The sequence below is a fragment of the Bidens hawaiensis genome, unplaced genomic scaffold (assembly GCF_021521415.1).
Source record: "Bidens hawaiensis isolate Kalapana, Puna unplaced genomic scaffold, B.hawaiensis_p1.1 tig00063376_1, whole genome shotgun sequence".
Taxonomy (NCBI): Eukaryota; Viridiplantae; Streptophyta; class Magnoliopsida; order Asterales; family Asteraceae; genus Bidens; species Bidens hawaiensis.
Window position 1 is genome coordinate 27416 of NW_027501334.1, and position 18076 is coordinate 45491.

The following is an 18076-nucleotide window of genomic DNA, read 5'->3' on the forward strand; positions in this document are numbered from 1 at the left end:
GCTTGTATTTTTGGTTGTTCTTATTGCCCATAGAACATTTGGGAGTTATTCAAGCCAATTGTTGTTATGCCTTCCCAGCCTTGTTTTGATTCCTACCACGATGGTTCTGTTTGTTCTTTCAACTTGGCCGTTGGATTGTAGGTATGCAACTGAGCTGAACACTTGGGTGATTCTGAATTCTTTACACCAAGTGCTAAAAGGCTTCTTGGCAAATTGCTTCCCATTATCCGTGACCAACACTCCTGGCAGCCCGTAGCGACAAATGATGCTTTCACATACAAAGTCGATGACTTGTTTGCCCGTTATTTTTGCAAGTGGTTTGACTTCAGGCCACTTTGTGAAGTAGTCCACGGCTACCAACAAAAATTTAACCCCACCCTTGGCTGGTGGGAATGGACCAACGATATCCATTCCCCACTTTTGTAATGGCTAAGCTGAAGAAATGGGAACCAGATCGTGTTTAGGGCTTTTTGGAACCGGTGCATGAATTTGACAAGCTTCACATTTCTTGAGCTGTTCGGTTGCATCGCGGTGCATCGTGGGCCAGAAGTATCCAAGGTTCATCAGCTTTGCAACCACCGCTCTTGGCCCAAAATGAGCTCCACATATTCCCTCGTGAACCTCTTTGATCAGATATTGACTTTGTTCAGGGCCCACACATCTAAGTAGTGGTGCAAGGTAAGCCTTTTTATAAAGGGTTTTCCTTGCAACACATACTGTCGGGATTTTATTCGAACCCTTTCAGCTTCTGTCTGGTCCAAAGATAACTCACCATTTTTGAGGAACTTTTCTTTGGGAGTCATCCAATTGGGACCTTCTTCAGTGATTACATCTTGAACCTCCAATTCTTGGATTGAAGGAGTCTTCAACACTTCAACCAAAACTTTCTTGGGGAGGTGTGCAAATGTGAGGGATGCTAGTTTGCTCAGGGCATCGGCTCTTTTGTTTTGTGATCTTGGGACTTGCTTGATAGTGCACTCTTGAAACGTGGTCATCAACCCTCTTGCCTTTTCACGATACTTCTTCATGTTGGGCTCTTTTGCTACATAGCTATCATTGATTTGACTTGAAACAAGCAACGCGTCTGTGAAGACTTGTAGCTTTTGGATCTTCATCTCTTTGGCAATTTTCAGACCCGCGATCAATGCTTCGTATTCAGCTTCGCTGTTGGTGGTCTGAAATTCAAGTCGTAGAGCATATGTAAATTCTAGCCCTTCGGGGTTGATTAAAATGAGCACAGCTCCTGACCATTCGATGCTGGAAGCTCTATCGGTAAAAAGCTTCCAGGCTTCAGGGTCAGAAGGTTCAGTGGCAGTTGTATGTACTTCAGAAGTGACTTCCTTCGGGATTTCTACAATGAAATTCACCATGACTGGGCTTTGACAGCTTTTCTTGGGACATAGGTGATGTTATGCTCACCTAGCTCCACAGCCCATTTGGCCAATTGGCCTGAGTTTTCTGGTTTTTCAAGCACACTCTTGATGGGTTGGTCAGTGACCACTTGTATAGGGTGTGCTTGAAAGTACCTTCGAAGCCTTCTGGCCGTTTGAATTAAGGCCAGAGCAAGTTTTTCCAAAGGAGGGTATTTGATCTCTGCCATTTTTAATGTTTTACTAAAGAAATAGGGTACCTGAACTTTTTTTCGTTTGATGGTTAGAACCGCGCTTAGTGCTTCTTCAGCCACTGAGAGATAGACAGAGATCAGTTCTCCTGTTTCAGGGGCTACAATAGCTGGAAGTGAAGCCAAGTGTTGCTTCATTTGATTGAAGGATTCCTCTGCTTCTTCCGTCCACCTGAAGTCTTTTTTATTGGTGCAACCCTTTAGTGTTTTGAAGAAGGGTAGGGATTTTTCAGCGAGCTTGGAGGTAAAACGTTTCAAGGCTGCAAGCCTTCCGTTTAGGCTTTCCACTTCTTTTTTGCTTTATGGGGATTTAGTTTCAAGAACAGCCCAGACTTTGTTGGGATTGGCTTTTATGCTTTGTTTCCCGACAATGTGTCCCAAAAACTTGCCTTCTTCAAACCCAAATGAGCATTTTCCAGGGTTGAGTTTCATATTGATCTACCTCAAGTTTGGAAGGTTTCTTCTATGTCATCAAGCATTTAATGCTCGGTTTTGCTTTTGATTACCAAATCATCGACATAAGCTTCCAGGTTTCTACTAATTTGGATGGCAAACGCTTTGTCGATCAAACGTTGATAGGTTGCCCCGGCATTTCGAAGGCCAAAAGGGATCTTTTGATAAAAAAAATACCCTTGTCCGTGTGGAATGCGGATTTTTCTTCATCCTCCACTTTCATGAGGATTTGATGATAACCCTTGTAAGCGTCGAGAAAACACTTAAAGGGATGGCCGGTTAAAGAGTCAACCTTGAGGTCCATCTCAGGCAAGGGATAACAATCTTTCGGGCAGGCCTTGTTCAAGTCTTTGAAGTCGATACACATCCTCCAAGACTTGTCAGGCTTTCGAACCATGACTGGATTAGCCACCCAAGATTGATATATGACTTCTCGTAGAATTCCAGCTAGGACAAGCTTTTCAACCTCTTGGCATGCTGCCAAGCTTCGTTCAGGAGCCAAGCTCCGTTTCTTTTGGACAACATGCTTGACATCAGGGGGTATTTTCAGCTCATGCTCTGCAATGCTTCGAGGGGTGCCGGTCATGTCTTCCGGGCACCAAGCAAAGACATCGCTATAGTGTGTCAACATCTTTTCAAGGTGTGAAAGGGTTTCTTTGGAAAGGCTTGTGTTTACCCATACCTTTTGTTCAGGATACTTGGGGTTTATGCTCAAGCCTTGTTCTTCGTCTTCATTTTTTGAGCTTTCCCCTTCAACTGTGTAGACCTCTTGGGTAGGTTGAAGGGTTGCAATTCCCCTGTCGGTAGGAAACTTCACAGCACCTTGTCTATAACAACCCGAAATTTTTAATAATATGTCTATATTAATAAATCATGTATCTTAAGTGTGGAAATTATTTATCTATCTATTTATTATATTATTATTAAACATTCTGTTAGCCAACTCAAGTAAATAATTAAAATAACTAAATAATATAGGATATATTGAAACAATTTGAATCAAAGTTTACGATAAGCACACATTCCATTTTATTTTTTTTATTCCAATCATCATCAAGATCAACTTGTTTCAAATTCAAAGTTGCCGGATAATTTGGATTAACTCCGAAACCTCTTTACTTCACGAACGACCTCCGTTATAAATTGCAACAAACTCCATCGCATCCATCTATCATATACTCTCATCACACCTCGCCTATATCTCTCCGCGTGAACCGACTCCGCTGCTGCTACACTTTGGCAGCCGGCGATTCCACTGCCACCAACCATCACTTCCCTCCTTGCAATCTAGTTGTTTCTGTTCGCGACACAGTTCAAATTCCGACGATTTCGCCACCACCATCACGCAACGTGTACAGCTTCCGTGTTTGTTTTAAGGACCCAACGCCACCTTTTGACACCGCCTCTATTTGTTCTTTCTGCCGTCCTACTATACCAGCCCCGCCGCGCAACCGTGAAAGTGAACTATCGTCCACTGCTCTTACGACACATTCAGTTTTGTTCGCTATCTGGTATGGATATGATTCTACGCTTTCTGGTTTGTATTTGCTTTAACTTGTTCTAGTATATATGGCGTTCTTGTTTGTTGATTTGTTCCCGCGAAGAAAACTTGTGTAATCAGAATCAATATTTTTAAATTTGATCTTAAACAAAAGAATTTTCTAGGCTTTCGTTTGGATCTGTTTGTTAATATTTGGAATATGGCACTCAAGTAAGGATGTTGAAAGTATTAAATATAGATAGAGGGTTTAAGCATGCAAAGAAAACATAACAGTGCATACTCTATCGTTAAATTTGTGTCTAATTCATTCATGCAACTAATTTGTATATGTGTGTATATATACACACACGTAGGTGTGTGTGTGTGTGTGTTTGGTTAGAACTAATAAAAGTTTTATGAATCTTTTTATATAACTTGCAACCCAACTTTATGATTTAATATGTAAGTGCTACTTAAATAAAGAATTGATTGGTTTTCTGAGTAAAATCATGTTGTGTTATTTTAATTCTTTCATAACGAATAGGATTTTGTAATTCAAAGTTATATATATTAATGCTTAACTTTTGAAAACTTAAAACTTCTTGGATAATTAGTAAAACGAACATATGACCATAAGTTTGATGAATAGATCACAAATTTTAAGTGTGACCGTCGCGGGAAAACTAACGAGTCGCCGAATTTAATTAAGTTATATGTGTTTAACTCGTAATATAACTATAATTAAATTATAGGTTGACTGCGCATTCATTTTTTCTTTGATTGCTAAATTAAGGTACGGTTTCTGGTTTCTTTCACTTAGAGTATTAATTATATCCCGTAGTACAGTTTCTGTTTTTGTTACTCTTAGTATTAATTATAGCCCGTTACTTTGTTGTACGGTTTCTGGTTTCTCTCACTTAGAGTATTAATTATATCCCGTAGTACGGTTTCTGTTTTTGTTACTCTTAGTATTAGTTATAGTCCGTTACTTTGTAGTACGGTTTCTGGTTTCTGTCATTCATAGTATAAATTATATTATGTTACTTCGTTACGGTTTCTGTTTTCGGTTACTTATAGTATTGACTCTAATCCGTTACTTTGTAGTACGGATTTTCCTTACGCGTCAGTTATATTTTGAGTTCAGTTGTCTTATATAATATATAGCATGCAATAGATTATTTATTTGTACTCTTTATTGCATGTTCCAGTTTTAAATATATTTAGTTATATGCTTTTAGCTTTTGTACTCTGTCACCCGAGCATGTCTGAAATGTCGTATGGGCGTCAACGACATGCACTTATCGTGACAGTGCGTAATAAAAGTTAACGGCGTCTCTATCTTGTGCTTACGTAGCACATTGGCCCCTAGAGGCGAATAGACCGATCTTAGCTCTGAGTTTGCGTTTGTTGTGTGGAGATGGAATAATGGGTGTACGCCACGCTCACCGTCTCATAGGTGCATGGACTAGCTCGCTATGTACCAGTCTGTTCTGTTTTGGCTCGTGGTTGCTTCCGTTTCACGTGAATTTGAGTTTTTGATATGTGTAGTCACGTGGTTTGATGTGTGCATATGTTATGATATGTTTCTAATATGCTTCCGTATGCGTTTGATTATGTTCTGGCCAAGTGTTGGATCATACCTCTGAATTTTATTAAGTATATGTTTCGGTAAAAAGTTTGGTTTTGAGTTTAAACTGAAGTCCGTTATTTTTTATTTTCTTACGTCTATCCTTATCTATACTATTTTTCTTTCCGTTACCGGGCAATTTTTGGCTCAGCCGTATTTTCTTGTTTTGTTTTTCTTATTTTGTTTTCAGGTAATCCGGGACTCGGGGAAATTAGTGATGAGAGAGGATAATGAAGTTCAAGCTTTTAAAAGTTAATTCATAATATGACATAGGTTGCATTGACTTTTATTGTATTTTGGATTGTGGCGTTGATTTGATATCTGTAATGAGTTGATTTGATATCTGTAATAGTGACACGTCAGCCCGTTCCTGGTTGGGGTGTTACATTGTCCAACCGAGACAGCCATGTTGAACACACATTTCCCAGGCCTTCCTATGATTACATCATAGTTGGAAGGTGTGTTGATAACCACAAAAGTGAGTGGTTTTCTTCATCTCGCCTTCACTAAAACAGACATCAAGGGTTAGTTGGCCTAAAGGCTTCAAGGGTATGTCGGCGATATCTTTTATGGACGTCCCGGAGGGTTGAAGCCTTGAACGCTCTTCCTTGCTTAGCCGTTTGAAGAACCTTTCATACATGATCTCTGTGGCCGCCCCTGTGTCGATGTAGGCTTTGCTTGTGTTGAGTGTTCCCACGTTCGCTGTTACCACCAAAGGGTTTAAGAGTAAGTTACCCTGAGGTGGTGGGAAGCAAACGCATTGAAGCTCCCAAGCCTCCAAGCGTTGTCGTTTGTGAGGAGCACCTTGGTCTATATTCACCATATTCACTTCTTTGCTTTTTTTTTTCAGCCATCTTGTCTTTGACCCCTTTCACCAAATGAGCCAATTCTCCAGACTTGACAGCTTCCTCAATTCTTCTCTTGAGTTGAAAGCAATCGTTGGTGTGGTGACCTTGTTCTTCGTGGAACTCACAGAACTGGGTGGAGTTTTCGTTCTTCTTGCTTTTGGGCAAGGGTCGTGGAGGTCGGAAGTTGTGTTTCACTTCTTCGGTGGCAAGGATCTCCTGAGGGGTTTTGGTTAAGGCTGTGAAGTTCACAGTGTTTTCCCTGCTTGGAGAGTTTCGACCTTCAGGCCTTCGTATCTGAGCTCCTTGGATATTTATCATAGGGATTGAAGTTCCCTTTCTTTCGGTTGGGGCTCTTGCCTCGCCAACTAGGAGCTCTTTTTCTTTGTTCTTTGAAATCAACGGCCTCTTCACCTCGGATGTGAGCCTCAGCTCGTTCGAGAGCCTCTTCAAGGGTTTTAGGTAGGCACTTGTTAAAGTCCCGTGTGAGGTAGTTGGAGGTGATGGCGTTCATGAAGCCTGCCACCCTCATTTTTTCCTCCGCCCCCACATGTGTCAACCCTTCTTTTTTATACCTTTCGATGAAATCTCGAAGGCTCTCATTATCTTTTTGTTTTATCTGAAAAATAACCGTGGCATCCTTGACGTACCTTCTCTGTTGTGAAAAGTTGGACAAGAATCCTTTGCTCGGATCATCGAAGCTTCGAACGCTTTGGGCAGGAAGGTTGTTGAACCATATCCTGGCTGATCTGACTAATGTTTGCATTAACATCAAACAACATTCAGCGTGGGACCACTTTTCGATTCTGGCTGCACCCGTGAAGATCTGGAGGTGGTCTTCGGGATCTTCGGTCCCATCATATGTTTTTATATGGGGCGGTATCTTGATTTTCGTGTGAGAGTCATAATCGATGATTTGTTGAGAGAAACAAGACAGGTTACTGGGCTTGTAAGGTTTCGCAAGGTCTTCTTCTACCCTTGTAGTGAGATTATGACTATTCCTTCCTTGGTGAGTACCCAGTGCTTGGTTGATGAGCTGGGTCCAAGGGAAGTATGCCATCATTTGAGCCATCATCTGAGGCATGAGGTTAAAGCCTTGAAGGCTTTCAGAGGTTGCTGCTGCTTGGCTTGTTCCCATGGGGGTGCTCATTGCAGCACTCCGAGCCAAGGGCAAGACCGCCATGGCCTGCTCCCATGTAATGGCTATAGGAGGAACACTTGAAGCTGGTGACTGCCATATTTGGTCGAGAGTGGTCTCGTGCCCAAGGGGTTGTGAAGTATACAAAGGGAAAGCCGTTGGGCTTGGCCTTATATAGGTATAAGGAGATGGGTTAAAAGGTTGGCAGGTTACACTTGGACCAGCTTCTAAATGAGAAGCAGCCGGTCGTGAGCTGGTTAGAGGGGAAGGTGGACGTCCGAGCGACCGTGAGGGCTCCGGATTGTCATATTCCAGCCTTAATCTTATCCCCTTTTCTCTTTCTTGGCTCACGTGTTGGTTAAGAAGATGCCTTAGTTGCAAAAAATGTCGTGATACCCCTTACATTGTCAAGTCAACACGCTCCGGGGTGTTCGTAACTCCCGCATGAGGATAAAGAACTCCAGATCGTGAAGGGTTTGGAGTTCGGAAAGGTGAAAACTCGAGGAACAAAGGTTCCGTCGGAGTTCCTCCCGGGGTGGAAAAAGATGTGGTGGCCGCTGGAGTTTCTTGGGTGGTACTTGGTGTCGGTGTTCTTGACAATTGGTCGACTTCATTGGGAGATCCACCTTCCGACATGGTGATTTTGATGAAAATGAAGCTACACTACTGGTCTTTAAGATAAAGTAAGCGGCGTAGCCCCACGGTGGGCGCTAACTTGTTGCTACAACAATGATAAGACCAATGATAGTGAATGGACTGGTTAGACTAACAAGCTTCAAGGGTTCAGGTTAACCTAACGCAGGTCGTGGTGTCCCTCTACGTTTGCAAAACGCAGAGAGAGGTTCACTAGTTTGTTGTTGTTTGTTATAGCTCACCGGAGATCCAAGACCGAGATGTTTGGAATCGGTTTTTGGATGAAGTTCTTGGTGAAGCTATGATGTTTGTGAAGTAAGAAAGAAATAAGCAAAGAACATACTTCTCAAGGAAGAAGAGAAGATCAGGGAGTGTGTGTTATCTGCCCAGATCTTGGTGTGTTCTTGTTTATGGCTAAGTCATCCTTTTATAGAGGGAGAGATGCAAGCCTTTTATCTAGTGTGTAAACTAGTTAGCCTCCAGTTTGCTTAGAGAGTTAACCTTTTATGGGCGGGAACCTTTTGACCGTTGGTCCAAGATTAAAATAATATTACTTTTTCTGATCTTGTCCCTTGTTCAGAGGGAACAGTGATGTGAATAGTGATTTGACGTTGTACTGTAGCACGTGGGTACTGTTCACGTACTTGTTTACATAAATTTGGGCGGGAAACGAAGCTTTTAACCTTCTAACCTTTTTAGCGTTAATGTGTGAAAACCATTTTATTATTTCCTTGAGCTACCCCCGTCATCAATACCAATGGGATTGGTGGGCTAAAGGCAAAGACAAACCTTTAAAACATAAAGGTTCGGATGTCTTGGGTAATGACATCAATTCGCCATTAAAAAAAGAAAAAAAGAAATTAACAATTTGACAATTCTTGTTACTACATCCGTAATATTTTCAGCCTTGCAGGGTTTGATGAAGCACATATCATATTTTATTTATGCATCGGCTTGTTTAAACTCTTGTGTGTGTGATAATATGACTTTAAGTAGGGATGATCATTTCGTCCCAAATACCTGTATTTGTACCTGTATCATACCCGTACACGTACCTATACCCGTATCGATTTAGTTTATTCGGTACGGGTATTGGTACTCATTTTTGTTGAATTTTGGTACAGATACAATCGGGTACAAGTACATTTCTTCAAAATTAAATAAAATATCATCCAAGACTCGAACCAACAAACAAATCACTTAAAGTCGGCGACCGAATTAGGGTTTTTCAATACAATCTTATCATTAAATTGACGACCAATTTGGTACATGTACTAATTTGGTACCCATCACGTACATGTGAAAGTACTGGTACCCGAACTAATTCAGGTTGTTTGTTACTCGTACCGATACCGGTTTTAAGATCGTCGAAGATTTGGAAATAAAAAAAGCAAAGTGGTATAAAAGCGGGTAATGTACCGAAATACCCGTACCTGTACCATACCGAAAAATTTAGTACGAGTATTGATACGTTTTTTTAATGATTTTTGGTACGAGTACAGTTTGGTACAGGATTGAGTACGGATACATGTACTGTCCCACGCTCATCCCTACTTTTAAGAGTGATATATATTTTTGACAAACGATGTGGCGGCTCAACTTCCTTGTGACAATTTGTTATGTTGTTCTTAATGTTGTACTAATATTCATTTTTCACACTCATTGTTTTTGGGGCACTTGATAGTTTCAACTTATGCGACAATGTGAAGGTAAAGGGACGAGAAAAGGAAGAACAACCTTTGGGACGAACGGATGAAGACCGTGGGAGGAAGGGAGGTAATCCGTCAGGGTTCAAGGAAAAAGAGAGGAATTTGTGCGGTAATGATAGCCAAAACCAACATGAAGAGAGAGATGACGTTTGTAAGCCTTACTTGTAATTAACTATTTGTGAGGACCCGCACGCTGCGCAGGACATGTAAAAGTCACGTGTCCACACACTTGTCGTGAAAAAGTGTGTGCTTTTTGGTAGCAACCAAATAAGATAAAAAAATAAAAAATTAACTGTTTAGCTACACAGAAGCTCTCACGTAACCCTAACCCAAATAATAATTCATACCATAAATATTTTGAAGAAACACAAAAGGAATTGAAGTAGAAAAACTTCCATTAGATCAATACTGATACGTTTCTTATTTATCTTTTATTTAATTTGAGTGTGATTTGTTTGTTTTGCATTTGTCAAGGACCATTATGGCCTTTTTTCTATTGTTTGGGTTTGTTTTTCATTATGTTTGAGTATGGGGACTAATATTGTACTTGCATGACTATTTATTTGGATTGTTAAGGCTATCGAATCATTTAGCAAAATTAACAAATTCTTCTCCTAAACTTGTGTTTCTTCTTCCTTACGGTTCTAACCCTATCAAGGGTATCATATCTGTTCCGATCTCCGGTTGGAATTACCTTCGTTATCATGACAAACACTCGCAATCAAGATGTGGATAACACCCTCAAGGATCATGATAAGACAATCACCGAGATTCAAGCAGCGTTATCAGCCTTGATGGAACAATAAGAGCAATCGTCTAAACAGCAGGAAGAGATCTTGAAGGCGGTGTAAGGCCCCGATCCCGGTGCCTTACTTGGACGTTGGATTTACTGATAAACACAGTTCTAAATACCATAGTTACTTAAAACTTTTCGTGGAATAGATAAAAGAAAACCATTCATTACATAAGTCTTGAAATTTAAACCATATAAAACATGTCTTAAGTTCAAACATCATAAAATTAAGTCTTCATATGCCAGCTTCTTTATTCTTCTGCCATGTGTCCCTCTTCAATCCAACTGTCTCATCCTACTCACCTGCGTGCATACTAAAAGTCAGCTACGCTGAGTGTTTTCTAGTTAATCAAGCAACATACAATACATACACATACTTATATACATACCCGAAGGTATGTACATCTTACATACTAAACCTGTTCACCTTACTTTCACACATACATTCATACGTTCATTCTTTCATACTTTCTTTACCTTCGTGATACATACAAAACTATTGTTACATTTTAAAGAGCCTTCCACCCTATAACCTCACATATATTGTAAGGGTCTAGTTCCTAACATCACAGATATTATAAAGGTCTGGTCCCTAACATCACAGATATTATTAGGGTCTGGTCCTTATCCTCACAGATATTATTAGGGTCTGGTCCCTATCCTCACAGATATTATTAGGATCTGGTCCCTTTATTCCGTTCAACCATACCATACATTTCTTTATAATTATTTGTATAAACTTTTATACATACTCTCAATACTTTCTATAGTATTCATATATCCTTCATACATCATACATAAGACAATTACATATCATACACTTACCACTTAAGGTAAGTGTATTAACTAATCACATCGAGTATGCACACAGCCCCGAAAACATGACAAGGAAATGGGGCTAGAAACTCACCTAGATCCTGCTTCTTTCGGAATTGATTGTAACAAATTTCTTAAGTTGGGCACGGCTAACTGTGTAGTAATTATGAGTATCAATTAACTACGTTTAACTATATCATCTAATCGAAAATCATTCTAATCGAATCACCATTATAATTGAATCACATTTCTAATCGAATGACAGTTCTATCGAACGACATTTCTAATCGAATGGCCATTCGATTCGATTGCTTTGCTCATTCGATTCGATTACTTAATCTATTCAACTTGATTAAGTTTTCTTTTGAATCAAGTTTCTTAAGGACTCGATTCATATATGGTTTTCATAATTATCACTTCCCAGCCTTTCTATTTGACTTGTTTTTCCCGTCTTACATAAGAAACGATCATTGGGCTATAACCACGTCATTTCCTTGCATTAACCCAGTCCAAGCGTTACCCGTTTGTTCCGTCTCATTCCAAATAACTTGTTTATATTCAAGTTTACACTTTTCTCACATAATAAGGTCCGATTTACTATCACTAAGTTTCATGCAAAACCGACTTCGTTTACCCGTTCTTTTCACGAACCGAACACTACTCGTTTTACCCGAAACAAACCAAGTAACCCGTTTACTCACAAGTTCATTGTTTTATCAATAATCGTGGCTCGTTCTATCATCCTACCAATTTTCATGCAAATCCGTACACAAAAAGCAAACCTTTTCAACAAAAATGTACATTTTTGGTTTATGTTTGAAATCACTCGATTAGACCAAACCCATATCAAACGAACTTGGAATTGAGTGATTCAAGCGGCCACGGAATCTTCTCGCCCAGATTTACAAACACATAAGATCTCTTTCATTGAAAAACGCCCCTACAGTCTCCGGAAAAGCTGAACAGTGGCCGGAAAAACTCCATTTTTAGTTGTTACGGTTTTGATGATAAAAACCGGGCTTCCTGATCTCTGATCAAAGATCTGATTGGTGAAAATCTTCATTTATATGCCATGATCACTCAGTTAAAATTTGAGACTGATCCGACGGTTAGATTTTCGGGAATCGTCATGTCTTTGTGGGCTATTTCCTCAAAAACGGGAATTGGAGAAGTGTGTGTTTTTGAAGGTGTAGGCTTGGTGTAGAGATGGATGGAAATGGAAAGAATTTGGGTTTAAGGGGTATTTATACTCCCTTAAGCCCATGAACCTCAGGCCCATCTTTTCTTTTTAGTCCATATTTAATTCTATCTTTAAAGCCTACTTAACCTTCCATATTTATTATTTTATTATTTCGTCTACTAACTCAAGTAAACTTTTCCATCAAAATTAAATAATATATTAAATATCATTTTTAGAAATTTCGGGATGTTACAAGTCCACCTCCTTAAAAGTGGTTTCGTCCCCAAAACCTAACTCTTACCTAAACAAGCCTGGGTGAAACTTGCACATCTCATCCTCAACTTCCTAAGTAGCATCCGAACCTTTGCGATGCTTCCATATCACTTTCACTAAACGAATAACTTTATGACGAAACTGCTTTTCCTTGTGGTCAACTATCTCAATAGGCTGCTCGATGTAGTTCATTTGTTCATCAACCTCTATGTCTACTAACGACACGTGGGACGTGTCATCAACTAGACATTTCGTCAAGTGAAAAACATGAAAAGTGGAGTGAATCCCTTCTAACTCTTCGGGAAAATCCACCTTATAAGCTACTTCACCAACACGATCTATGATCTTAAACGGTCCAATATACCTTGGACTCAACTTTCCTCTCTTCCTGAAACGAATAATCTGTAAGGCCCCGAACCCGGTAGCCTTACTTTAGCGTCGGATTTACTCATAAACACAGTTCTTACAAATCAGAGTTCATTAAAAGTTTCGCGGAATATAAAAACTTTCATGAAACGTTACAACAATCCAAAACTTGCCTTAATTAAACATTCTTGTCTTTCAAAATAAACATCAATTACGTTAAAACATCTTGAGTCTTCAAATGCCAGTTTCCTATTCGCCCACCATGTGCCCGCTCAAGCTAGTTGTCTCATTCTACTCACCTGCGTGCATACTAAAAGTCAGCTACGCTGAGTGAGTTCTAGTTAATCGGACGCCATACAATACATACACATACATACATATCCGAAGATACATATCCATACCTAACTAGTTACCCTTCTGTTCGACATACATACTTACTACCATACATACATACATATCTACAATCACTAACCTCAGTCTACCGAGAGTACGTTCATAGTCCGCCGTCTATACCTGTACTCAAGGTCGTGAACACGTAAAAGGTCCGCAGTCCTTACCTATGTTCACCAATTATGGTACGTGCAAGGTCCGCAGTCCTTCCCTATACCATCCTACATCCACAACACGTACAAGGTCCACAGTCCTTCCCTATGTTGCAACCTAAACCATAGCACGTACGAGGTCCGCAGTCCTCCCCTATGCTACCACAATACAAATACAGCACGTATAAGGTCCACAGTCCTTTCCTATGCTGATGCCTATCTATAATACGTATAAGGTCCGCAGTCCTTAACTACATTGTCGTCTATTATCTGTAACACGTATAAGGCCCACCGTCCCTATCTACGTTTACATCTATCATCTACTTTACGTATAAGGCTCGCAGTCCTTAACTACGTTGTCGTCTATTATCTGTAACACGTATAAGGCCCACCGTCCCTATCTACGTTTACATCTATCATCTACATTACGTATAAGGCCCGCAGTCCTTAACTACGCCATCACCAGCCGAGTCTATGTCCGACAAAAGCTAGAGGGATTTGCCATCCTAACTAACTTTGTTGAACGTAGAACTCACATACCATTCGTGTACCTGTATACACATACTTCACATATACAATAATTACATTATAGCATAAGAACACTTTAGGCGTTCTTTACATCATTCATTTAACAACCATACCTCTTGTCGATACGTGCAATATCCGAAGATCGTTCACGCCCCGACAAGTATTCATTTGTAATATTCATACATCTTCGATATATAATATTCGTACCTTTATTTTTGACCTGACAGTACGCACAATATCCGAAGATCGTTCGCGTACCGACAAGCAATCATTCATATCCATCACATATATCACATATGGCATACACTTATCACTTAGGATAAATGTATTAACAACACATCAAGTATGCACACAGCCCAGAAAACATAACACATAAATGGGGCTAGAAACTCACCTGAATCTTGTTACGCTCTCCGTTAATCGTTATCCCCTTCTTGAGCTGTGCACAGCTAACTGTATAATATTTACATGTATCAATTAACTACTACTACTCATGTTGTATTTCTATCTTTATACAACCCACAACGAACGGGGGTCCGGGGGCAGCGCCCCTGGCAGCGGGGTCTAGGGGCGGCAGCCCCTAGCAGGGTCCAAGGGGCAGAGCCCCTGGCTGGGGTCGAGCTGACTTTAGGGGCAGAGCCCCTGGCAGGGTCCAAGCTTGGAAAAATTTTATTTACATTAACTGTCTTAACACATTTTCCATTAGGTTTTTAATTTATTTTCTAATCGAACTTGACTTTAGGCGAAGTTAAACCTTAGGCGAACTTAGCTTTAGGCGAAGTTAAACCTTAGGCGAACTTAGCTTTAGACGAAGTTAAACCTTAGGCGAACTTAGCTTTTGGCGAAGTTAAACCTTAGGCGAACTTAGCTTTAGGCGAAGTTACCAGCTAGGCGAACTTGGCCGTAGGCGAAGTTAAGCTTTGAAGGCGAAGTTAAGCTTTGAAGGCGAAGTTACCAGTTTGCAGGCGAAGTTATCAGTTTGCAGGCGAAGTTGCCCAGTTCGCAGGCGAAGTTGCCCAGTTCAGCTACGGGTTTGGCTTTTATCAAGCATTTTGGCGATTTTAATACCCTTGTTATGGTTCGACATCACCCACTAACGTTCCCTAACCATTTCGTTCGTATATATATCCCGTATATACTATAAAGCTTGGATCTTTAAGCTTAAGGACATTCAATAAAACATAAACTTTAAAGGTCAAGAACATACCTTTTGTGCTCGTTTGGATCTCGTTTAACTTGTTTAATCACAACTAATCGTTTACTCTCTCTCGGATCTTGCTCGTTTCTCTCCCTCGGCCGCCGGCCGTATATGGCGGTGTGTGGTGTGTGTGTGTTTTGGAGTGTGTAGAGATTATGATGGAAATGAAATGAGGGTTAGGGTTTTAGGTTGGTTTAGGGGATATTTATATCCCTTAAAGCCCATGGACCTAAAGCCCATTCTCATTTAACCCATCTCAATTAATCTAAATCCATGATCCGTTCTTTACTCGATATTAATTAATTAATAACGCAGAAATCACTAAACGTAACTTTCTTTATTCAACATTATAAATTTTAGGATGTTACATAATCCCCTTCCAAGGTGAGACTTTGAGCATCACATTGTCACCAACGCTAAACCCAATCGGTCGTCGTACCTTATCAACATAGGACTTCTGACGGTTTTGAGTAGCTTTCATTCTTGCCTTAATCTGATCGAACCTTGAAGAGGTTTCTTGCACAACTTCTATACTTCCAATCTCTTTCTGACCAATCTCTCCCCAACATACACGAATTCTAAAACATCCATCATACAACATCTCAAATGGTAGCATACCAATACTTTGAATGGAAGCTGTTGTTATAGGAGAACTTTTCCAGATGCAGGTGATCATCCCAACTTCCTCCAAAGTCTAAAACACAAGCACGTAGCATATCCTCAAGGGTTTGGATAATCCTTTCGGACTGCCCATCTGTTTGGGGATGATACGCCGTACTGATGTTCAGTCTTGCTCCCATAACTTCATGGAACTTCTTGCAGAACCTCGAAGTAAAGCGAGTATCTCTATCCGACACGATCGACAGCGGTACTCCATGCGTAGCCACAACCTCTTTTATAAATACATTTGCTAACGTTTCCGACGAGATGGCCTCCCATATAGGCAGAAAGTAGCACTTTTCGTTAAACGGACCACTATCACCCAAATGGTATCATGCTGTTTAGTTGTACGCGGTAGATTAGTTATGAAATCCATGGTGATGTCTTCCCATTTCCATTTGGGTATATCTAACGGCTGCATCTTCCCATAAGGCTTCTGGTGTTCTGCTTTGACTTGCAAGCAAGTTAAGCACTTACTAACATAATCTGCTACATAATTCTTCATACTCGGCCACCAGTAGTCTCTCTTAAGATCTTGATACATCTTGGTGGATACCGGATGAACAGAGTATCTTGAATTATGAGCTTCATCTAAGATTCGCCCCTAAAATTTCCATGGCATGGAATCCACATACGATCAAACCTAGTCCTCACACCATGAGTGTTATCTATCAGCTCGTCTTGCTGTTTGAAAATTCTCTCTTTCTTCATTAACCCTTCATTTGCAAGCACCGCAGATTGCACCTTGATGATCTCTTCAAAGAGATCTGAGTTAATGATTAACTTATACGACTTCATTGTTGCAATGACTTCCTCATTCTTTTGGCTTAGCGCGTCGGCAACCACATTAGCCTTACCCGGATAGTACTTGATATAACAGTCGTAGTCCTTAATCAACTCTAACCATCTTCTTTGCCACATGCTCAAATCTTTCCGCTCAAAGAAGTACTTTAAACTCTTATGATCTGTATAAATAGTACACTTAGTACCATACAGATAATGTCTCCATATCTTGAGAGTATGCACTACCGCTGCTAGCTCTAAATCATGGGTTGGGTAGGTACTTTCGTGAACCTTCAACTGTCTGGACGCATAAGCTATAACTTTTCCTCGTTGCATTAACACGCAACCTAACCCACGATGCGAGGCATCAGTACAAACAACCAAATCCTCATCACCATCGGGTAGAGCAAGGATTGGGGCTTGCGTGAGTCTTTTCTTTAATTCCTCAAGAGCCTCATCTTGAACTTTTCCCCAAGTGAACACTACATATTTCCGGGTCATTCCGGTCAACGATGCGGCTATCTTGGAGAAGCCTTCGATGAATCTCCTATAATAGCCAGCCAACCCTAAGAAGCTGCGTATATCAGTTGGGTTCTGCGGAGTCTTCCAATTCGTTATCGCCTTGATCTTTGTTGGGTCCATGGTAATCCCTTCTGGATTGATCACGTGACCTAGAAACTGCACTTCACGCAACCAGAATGCGCATTTCAAAAATTTAGCATACAACTTTTCCTTCTTCAGAATCTCTAATACTTCTCGTAGATGCTCCACGTGGTCAGACTCGCTTTTCGAATAAATCAATATATCGTCAATAAACACGATAACTGATTTGTCTAACATCGGCCGACATACCCTATTCATCATGTCTATAAATGTTGCGGGATCATTCGTTAGACCGAATGACATTACGAGGAACTTGTAGTGTCCGTACCGCGTTTGAAACGCTGTTTTAGGGATGTATGCCTCTTTCACCTTCAGTTGATGATAGCCTGATCTAAGATCTATTCGTGAGAACCAACTCGAACCTTGCAGTTGGTCAAACAAATCATCCATCACTTGCAACGGATATATGTTCTTCACCGTAAGCTTTATTCAACTCACGATAGTGTATACACATTCTCATACTTCCATTCTTATTCTTAAAAAACAACACAGGTGCGCCCCATGGGGAAACACTCGGCCTAATGAAACCTTTTTCGAGGAGTTCTTGTAGTTGGGACATCAATTCTTTCATCTCGGATGGCCCAGACAGTAAGGTGCTCTCGTGACGGCCTGTGCTCCTGGTATTACTTCTATCTAGAATTCTACTCCTCGTTCCGGTGGTAAACCTGGAACGTCCTCTTGGAACACTTTTGGATAGTCACACACTACATGAACATCTTTCACTTCTTTCGTCTCGGCCGTAGCTTTGACAACATACGCCAGGTAAGC